At 41.2% G+C, this 9,514-nt stretch overlaps 1 pseudogene; it reads right to left on the reverse strand.

The window, feature by feature from the left end:
• Nucleotides 1–203: 203 nt before the first annotated feature.
• Nucleotides 204–1,031, reverse strand: LOC116587836 (annotated as a pseudogene).
• Nucleotides 1,032–9,514: the final 8,483 nt, after the last annotated feature.

Raw genomic sequence — 9,514 nt, forward strand, 5'->3', positions numbered from 1 at the left:
CAAAAAGGTTTTGGGAAGCTACTCTTGGGTATCATTTGGGCCCTTGGGAAACCTCAGGCATCTGAGAGGCACATGGTAGTGGCAGGAAAGGATTCCAGGGGGGAGAAGCTGGGTAAGGGGGTTACCCAGCACAGGAGAGGAAGCAGAGGGGGAGGTATTGGAAAATGCAAGAACCAGAGCACTGAGTGAGGAGGGAGGAGGTTGACAGTGAGGGGTAGCTATCAGAGCCTTGAACATGAGGGTGGGGAATACTCCAAGAAGCCTAGGGGTTGGGATTGCTCAGGGAAGACCACAGGATGGGTAGCTGAGCAGGGAGTAAAGCCTGTCTCATCATAGCCCAAGCTTGGTCCAGGCACTGGCTCCCACTGATCCTAAGGTGGATCATGCTGTGTCTTAATTTGGAGGTACTGATACCCTCACTCAGGCTGGGGTAGGCTCTCTCCTCAGGGACCTGGGGAATGGGAAGTGCCAGGGGAAAGTGCAGGTTGGTGGGATCAGGTAAGGAGCTTCCTGTGTTCATGGCTGGTGGAGGGGCAGGCACATTGGCAGGCTGGTCAGAGAGCACATGGTGCTCTGATTAACACCAGATAAGTGTTAATTGCAGGGAGTTTGCAGGACTAAAATCAGGAACACAAGGACAGCTTCCAAGCATGGCATGGCTTCAACAATTCTTTGTCCTCTAACAAGTTCACTTCAATAACAGGGGCTTTGGAGTGCACGTTGTCATTCAGAAAACCTCCATGGTGGCTGTGCAGGATTCTAGGAGAGGCGGGGCCTGGATAAGTGTCCTGGGGCTGGGGTTCCTCACACTGCTGTCAAGGCACAGTCAGTACTTGTCCTATTCAGTTGGATGGTAGTATAAAGACCTGCTCCTTCACAGCAGGGACATTGTCCAAGGGCACATCCTCCACCAGCTGGGCTCTGGGGGAAGAGACAAATAGGCAGGACCACAGGGAGAGCTGTCTTTCTCGCAGGGATAGCAGTGGAGTGGGGATGCCATTTTTCTGGAATCTCACTGTAACTGTTCCAAAGCTCCTGGTGCCCAGGGCTCAATGAATACAAAAGCAAGTTGAGGGGGCTCTTGGAACTCAGCCAGGTGAGAGCTCATCTGGTTATCAGTGGGCAGAGAACGGCCATAAGGAGAGCTTCTTGTGTATGCCAGTTGCAATTTGGGGACGTGTAGGACCCATATGATACTCAACCCCAGGCTTTCTGGTGTCTGTGCCTCCCCTACAAGCCTGTCTTCCTGTCCTTCAGCCTCCACCTGTGCCTCTCAGGTGACTACACTGGTCTTTTCAGGTTGTCTACATCTTCCTAAGTCTGTCTTGGTCAGTTGTGTGTTTCTTGGAATGGACCCATTTCCTTTAGATATATAATTTGTTGGTATGCAATTATTCATAGTCTTTCATGATTCTACATATTCCTGTCCTATCCATTGTAATAACCCTCTTTTATTTCTTCTTTTTTTTTTACTATATTACTCACCGTACAGTACTATGTCTCTTTTTTCTTAGATTAGGTAACTTTTCACCAGTTTGTGTTCATCATCTTTTAGAACCAGCTTTTAGTTGCATTGATCCTTTGGATTGTTTTTCTGGTCTCTATTTCATTTTCTTCTGCTCTGATTTTTATTATTTCTTTCCTTTTGTTAACTTTGGGCTTCATTTGTTCCTCTTTTTTCTAGTTCACTGAAGTGTAAAGGTAGATTCTTTATTTGAGATCTTCCTGATTTTTTGTTGCTCTAAACTTTCTCTCTGAACTGATTTTACCACAACCCACAAACTTTGATATATTGTATTTTCAATTTCACTTGTTTGAGACCATTATTTATTTCCCTATTGATTTCCTCTTTTTTTATTAAGTTGATTTATTTATTTTCAGAAAAACAGTATTCATTATTTTCTCACCACATCCAGTGCTCCATGCAATCCATGCCCTCTATAACACCTGGTACCCCAACCTCCCACCCCCCCGCCACTTCAAACCCCTCAGATTGTGTTTCAGAGTCCATAGGTTCTCATGATTCACCTCCCCTTCCAATTTACCCCAACTCCCTTCTCCTCTCTAACACCCTTGTCCTCCATGATATTTGTTATGCTCCACAAATAAGTGAAACCATACGATAATTGACTCTCTCTGCTTGACTTATTTCACTCAGCATAATCCAGTCCCATCCATGTTGCTACAAAAGTCGGGCATTCATCCTTTCTGATGGAAGCATAATACACCATAGTGTATATGGACCACATCTTTCTTATCCATTCGTCTGTTGAAGGGCATCTTGGTTCTTTCCATAGTATGGCAATGAAGAAGTCAAACTCTCTCTCTTCACAGATGACATGATTCTTTATAAGGAAAACCCAAAAGACTCCACCCCCAAATTACTAGAACTCATACAGCAATTCAGCAACGTGGCAGGATACAAACTCAATGTGCAGAAATCAGTGGCTTTCTTATACACTAACAATGAAAATACAGAAAGGGAAATTAGAAAATTGATCCCATTTACTATAGCACCAAGAACCATAAGATACCTGGGAATAAACCTAACCAAAGAGGTAAAGATCTGTACTCGAGGAACTACAGAACAGTCACGAAAGAAATTGAAGAAGACACAAATAGATGGAAGACCATTACATGCTCTTGGATCGGAAGAATAAACATTGTTAAAATGTCTATACTGCCTAGAGCAATCTATACTTTTGATGCCATTCCAATCAAAATTCCACCGGTATTCTTCAAAGAGCTGGAGCAAATAATCCTAAAATTTGTATGGACTCAGAAGAGACCCTGAATTGCTAAGGAAATGTTGAAAAACAAAAATAAAGCTGGGGGCATCAGGTTACCTGATTTCAAGCTTTATTACAAAGCTGTGATCACCACGACAGCATGGTACTGGCATAAAAACAGACACATAGACCAGTGGAACAGAGTAGAGAGCCCAGATATGGACCCTCAACTCTATGGGCAAATAATTTTTGACAAAAGAGGAAAAATATACAGTGGAAAAAGACAGTCTCTTCAATAAATGGTGCTGGGAAAAATGGACAGCTATATGTAGAAGAATAAAACTTGACCATTCTCTTACACCGTACACAAAGATAAACTCAAAATGGATAAAAACCTCAATGTCAGACAGGAATCCATCAGAATCCTAGAGGAGAACATAGGCAGTAATCTCTTCAATATCAGCCACAGCAACTTCTTTCAAGATATGTCTCCAAAGGCAAAGGAAAGAAAAGTGAAAATAAACTTTTGGGATTTCATCAAAATCAAAAGCTTCTGCACAGCAAAGGAAACAGTCAAATAAACAAAGAGGCAACCCACGGAATGGGAGAAGATATTTGCAAATGACAGTACAGACAAAAGGTTGATATCCAGGATCTATAATGAACCCCTCAAACTCAACAAACACAAAACAGGCAAACACATCAAAAAATGGGCAGAAGATATGAACAGACACTTCTCCAATGAAGACATACAAATGGCTATCAGACACATGAAAAAATGTTCATCATCACTAGCCATCAGGGAGATTCAAATTAAAACCATATTGAGATACCATCTTACACCAGGTAGAATGGCCAAAATTAACAAAACAGGAAACAACATGTGTTGGAGAGGATGTGGAGAAAGAGGAACCCTCTTAGACTGTTGGTGGGAATGCAAGCTGGTGCAGCCTCTTTGGAGAACAGTGTGGAGATTCCTCAAGAAATTAAAAATAGAGCTTTCCTATGACCCTGCAATTGCACTCCTGTGTATTTACCCTAAGGGTACAGATGTGAAAAGAAGGGCCATCTGTATCCCAATGTTTATAGCAGCAATGGCCACGGTCGCCAAACTATGGAAAGAACCAAGATGCCCTTCAATGGACGAATGGATAAGGAAGATGTGGTCCATATACACCATGGAGTATTCTGCTTCCATCAGAAAGGATGAATACCCAACTTTTGTCACAACATGGACGGGACTGGAAGAGATTATGCTGAGTGAAATAAGTCAAGCAGAGGTTTCATTTATTTGTGGAGCATAACAAATAGCATGGGGGGCAAAGGGAGATGGAGAGGAGAATGGAGTTGAGGGAAATAAGAAGGAAAGCTGAACCATGAGACACTATGGACTCTGAAAAACAATCTGGGGGTTTTGAAGGGACGGGGCATGGGAGGCTGTGGGAATCAGGTGGTGGTATTTGAGAGGGCACGAATTGCATGGAGCACTGGGTGTGGTGCAAAAACAATGAATACTGTTATGCTGAAAAAAATAAATTACTTTTTAAAAAAGAGGAAATCTTGAAAGAAGTTGCTTTATAAACATTGGGGTACAGATTGCCCTTCTTTTCACTACATCTGTATCTTTGGGGTAAATATCCAGTAGTGCAATTGCACAGTCATAGGGAAGCTCTATTTTTAATTTCTTGAGGAGTCTCCACACCGTTCTCCAAAGAGGCTGCACCAACTTGCATTCCTACCAACAGTGTAAGAGTGTTCCCCTTTCTCCACATCCCCTCCAACACATGTTGTTTCCTGTCTTGCTAATTTTGGCCATTCTACCTGGTGTAAGATGGTATCTCAATATGGTTTTAATTTGAATCTCCCTGATGGCTAGTGATGATGAACATTTTTTCATGTGTCTGATAGCCATTTGTATGTCTTCATTGGAGAAGTGTCTGTTCATATCTTCTGCCCATTTTTTGATATGATTGTCTGTTTTGTGTGTGTTGAGTTTGAGGAGTTCTTTATAGATCCTGGATATCAACCTTTTGTCTGTACTGTCATTTGCAAATATCTTCTCCCATTCCGTGGGTTGCCTCTTTGTTTTCTTGACTATTTCCTTTGCTGTGCAGAAGCTTTTGATTTTGATGAAGTCCCAAAAGTTCATCTTCACTTTTGTTATTTCTGCGTTTGGAGACATATCTTGAAAGAAGTTGCTGTGGCTGATATCGAAGAGGTTACTGCTTATATTCTCCTCTAGGATTCTGATAGATTCCTTTCTCATGTTGAGGTCTTTTATACATTTTGAGTTTATCTTTGTGTATCTTTGGTGTAAGATACACCAAATGGTCGAGTTTCATTCTTCTACCTATAGCTGTCCAGTTTTCCCAGCACCATTTATTGAAAAGACTGTCTTTTTTCCACTGGATATTTTTTTCTGTTTTGTCGAAGATTATTTGCCCATAGAGTTGAGGGTCCATATCTGGCCTCTCTACTCTGTTCTACTGGTCTATGTGTCTGTTTTTATGCCAGTACCATGCTGTCTTGGTGATCACAGCTTTATAGTAAAGCTTGAAATCAGGTAACGTGATGACCCCAGTTTTATTTTTGTTTTTCAACATTTCCTTAGATTTGGGGTCTTTTCAGATTCCATACAAATTTACAGATTATTTGCTCCAGCTCTTTAAAAAATACCTGTGGAATTTTGATCAGATGGCATTAAAAGCGTAGATTGCTCTAGGCAGTATAGATATTTTGACAATGTTTATTCTTCCAATCCAAGAGCATGGAATGCTCTTCCATCTTTTTGTGTCTTCTTCAATTTCTTTCATGAGTGTCTGTAGTTCCTTGAGTACAGATCCTTTACCTCTTTGGTTAGGTTTATTCCCAGGTATCTTATGGTTCTTGGTGCTATAGTAAGTGGAATCGATTCTCTAATTTCCCTTTCTGTATTTTCATTGTTAGTGTATAAGAAAGCCACTGATTTCTGTACATTGAGTTTTTATCCTGCCACGTTGCTGAATTGCTGTATAAGTTCTAGTAGTTTGGGGGTGGAGTCTTTTGGGTTTTCCATATAAAGAATCATGTCATCTGCAAAGAGAGTTTGACTTCTTCATTGCCAATTTGGATACCTTTTATTTGTCTTTGTTGTCTGATTGCTGTTGCTAAGACTTCTAATACTATGTTGAACAAGAGTGGTGAGAGTGGGCATCCTTGTCCTGTTCCTGATCTCAACAAGAAGGCTGCAAGCTTTTTCCCATTGAGGATGATATTTGCTGTGGGTCTTTCATAGATAGATTTGATGAGGTTCAGGAATGTTCCCTCTATCCCTATACTTTGAAGCATTTTATTCAGGAATGGATGCTGGATTTTGTCAAATGCTTTTTTGCATCAATGGAGAGGACCAGTTCTTTCCCCAGTATTGGGAATTTCTCAGACAACACTTTTGTAATAACAGCTCTGCCTCTCTTCTCCTTCTCTTCTTTTTTTGGTATACCCACTATTCTTTACTGGCTTTCCTAATGGAGACTGGTAGCTCTTGTAGGATTTCTTCATTTTCTAAGGTTCTTTTCCTTTTAATTAATCTCTACATGTAACGTAGGTCTTTAGGTCACAACCCAAAGATCAAGAGTCAGATGCTTCACTAACTGAAGCAGCCAGGCACCCCAGGGTTTCTTCACTTTACAAAATAATAATAAATCTTAATTCTTTTCACTTCCACCTTAATCATTTCTAGATTCCACATTTCAGACAATGTATTCTCCCTTCCACCTCATCTCCTCTATTTCCAGTGTTTCTAATGCATTCTTCATCTCATTTACTGAGTTCAGCTCCAGAATTTCTGTTTGGTTCTTTTTTTAGAGATTCGGTCTCTTGGGTAAAGTACTCCTTCTATCCATTCATTTTATTACTGAGTTCACTGAATTGCCTGGTTCTCTTGTATCTTGTTGAATTCTGTTCTGACAGTTATTTTGCATTCCCTATCACTTAGATCACCATCTTCTGTAAATGTAGGTTTGGTGGCTGGAGAACTGTCATTTCCTTTTAGCAAAACCATATAACATGATTTTTCATGTTTTTTAATGAGATTTTCCTCTGCCAAATAGTTTGAAGTAGTCAACACCTTTTATATGTATGTATGTATGTTAACTTTGATTCTAACAGTACATGAGTGGGAGGTTAGAGGTCCTTCTTTAGTATTATAGCAGGTGGCAGAAGAGCAAAAGTTTTTGATTTCTCTTACCAGAGTGGCCTGGTGGCTGTATAGACCAGGCTTAAGGGGACAAAAAAAAAAAAAAAAAAAAAAAAAAAAAAAAAAAAAAAAAAAGGTAGGAAGCTGGCACACTGGAAAGGCCAGTACTTACTAAGCCCTTGGGATTTGGGTGTGCCCCACACTCCAGGAGGAGAATCCTCAAGTTCTGGAGTCCCTGGGACCTCGGAGTTCTCTTCCTGAACTCTCAGGGCAGACAGGGCATAAAGTGTTTCTTCTTCTCTGCCTCCTCTCTCCCTTGCCTTTTCCTTCCACCCACTTTCCCCTCCTGGTCACAGATACCCTACCTCAGATACTGTACCTCAGATACCATACCTCACAGATACCCTACCTGCTTGATAGCTATGGGGTCCTCCAGCCACAGTCCACACAGTCAGGTATCCTTTCACTCACCCTATTCCACCCCCACCTTCTTGGCCACAGGTGAAACAGTTGAGTGTTACCACCACTGTAGAAGCCAGGGTAACAGGCCCCACCAAGCTACCTTGGTTCTGGCCTCCATGAGGCCCCATCCCCACTCCCTCAGATGTAAACATGGATGGATCTCTTCGGCATCTGGTGTGCTGTGCAAAGGAACCTTTGTTGGTTTTTTGAATCCTTCTAGTTGTAAACAGAAGGGAAGAGACAAATGGAAGGACTCATTCTGCCATGATGCTGACCTCACTCCTCCCAAGAATGATGGTTTAAACCATTCTTTCTGGAACTACATGGGCAGCTGGTTTACTGGTTTCAAAAGATTCCTCTTTTTTATGTGGATAATTCGTATCACATCCATACCTTCCTTTGCTCTCCATTTCAAAGGAAATATATCCATAGACCATCTAAAAGTAATCCAGTGTCATAAAGCCACAAGCCATACTGTAGGAGGAGATGAATATGTCAGATAATATATTAACATGTAGAGTATTTAAAATATATGCACAGATCCCAGAGTATATTTTTGGCTTTATTGGGGTTTTCTTTTTTTATAAATTTGAACATGCTTCCACTACCAATTCCCATATACTGTGAGAAGTGCAGTTCTGTAAGTAAGTAAGAAGTCCTGTTCCAACCTACAGTTCAGTTTAGGTGTTTTATCAGCCAGTGTCCAGTCAGGAGGCAGAAACCACATCAGTCATTTTAACAGGGAAAATATGATAAAAAAAGAATTATTAAGAAAGAGGTATTTAATTATGAAAAAGATAAAAGAAAGCTCTATGGAAACCAGAAGTAGAAGATACAGGAAGCAGACATTACATCTAGGGCTGAAGTAGAGCATCCAAAAAATGGAATACATTTGAAAGAATATGACTGACATTCTGTTTATTGGACAAGGTGGGACCAGAGTCCCCAGGAAGAAAGAAATTCACCAACACACTGCAGACCAAGCCTGTTGGGCAGGAAAACTCTCACTAGAGAACTGTCAAGATTCCCTGGCAGACAGTCCTATAGAACACAACCTGCTACAATGCCATACTCATTCACTCAAAGGCAAGAGAAGCTAAGTCTTCTCCAGGCCACTGTCAGTAGCATCATAAGATCAAGGAGGAAACAACACCAAAAGTAGGACCTAGGTGGCTCACTCAGTTAAATGTCTTCCTTCAGCTCAGGTCAAGATCCCAGCGTCCTGGGATCAAGTCCTGCATTGGGTTCTCTACACAGCAGAGAGTCTGCCTCTCTCTCTGCCTGCCACTCTCCCTGCTTGTGCTCAATCTCTCTCTGACAAATACATAAACAAAATCTTTAAAAAACAAACAAAACAAAACAAAAAACGAAAAGAGTCCTTCCTGCTACTGGGCTGTGAGGTGAGCCAACATCGAGGTATCCTCATGGTTCAACCAGAAGCGCCCACCCTGTGGCATCATCAAGCGTACGTGACAGGCTGGACTTAGGTACATCTGGTACTCCCAGATCTACGCAAATGCAGTGAGAGATGCACTGAAGGCCGAGTTCAAAGCAAATGCTGAGAAGACTTCTGGCAGCACTGCAAAAATTGAGAAACTGAAAAAAGAGTAAACTACTCTGACTAAAGCTTGAAATGCTACATTTTCCAAGGTGAAGATATGTGGGTCCATGTTATGACAGATTGGAAATGATCTCTGCGCATGGAAAAAAAATCCTGTCTTGTTCTAGATTGACAATGCCAATAAATTAAAATATGGTTCAAAAAGAAAAAAAAACACAAAAAGAAAAAAGCTTTTACTTCTGCTACATCTTGCTGTGTTCCCTCTGGTGCCCTGTAGGAATTCAGTGTCTGCATACACAAAATTTGACTTGTATACGCCTCCCTGATGAGACTAATTGAAAAACAAAGGATGAATGCCCATAATGATTGGCCTCCATTGAAATTTCCTGGCTAAAAGTGGCCACATTCTTACTGTAGCTCAAGGCTCTCATCTAGGGAATAAATGTTTAAATTTTGAGGAGAAACAGGCACATATAGTGCTCATGAATTTCGTGAACTCCTAGTTGTCTTGCCCTTATCACACACTGTCCCATATATTATTGTCCTGACCATTAAGGCTACACTTTCCTCCTTGCTTTGTGCTTGAGC

The sequence above is a fragment of the Mustela erminea genome, chromosome 4, assembly GCF_009829155.1.
Source record: "Mustela erminea isolate mMusErm1 chromosome 4, mMusErm1.Pri, whole genome shotgun sequence".
Lineage (NCBI taxonomy): Eukaryota > Metazoa > Chordata > Mammalia > Carnivora > Mustelidae > Mustela > Mustela erminea.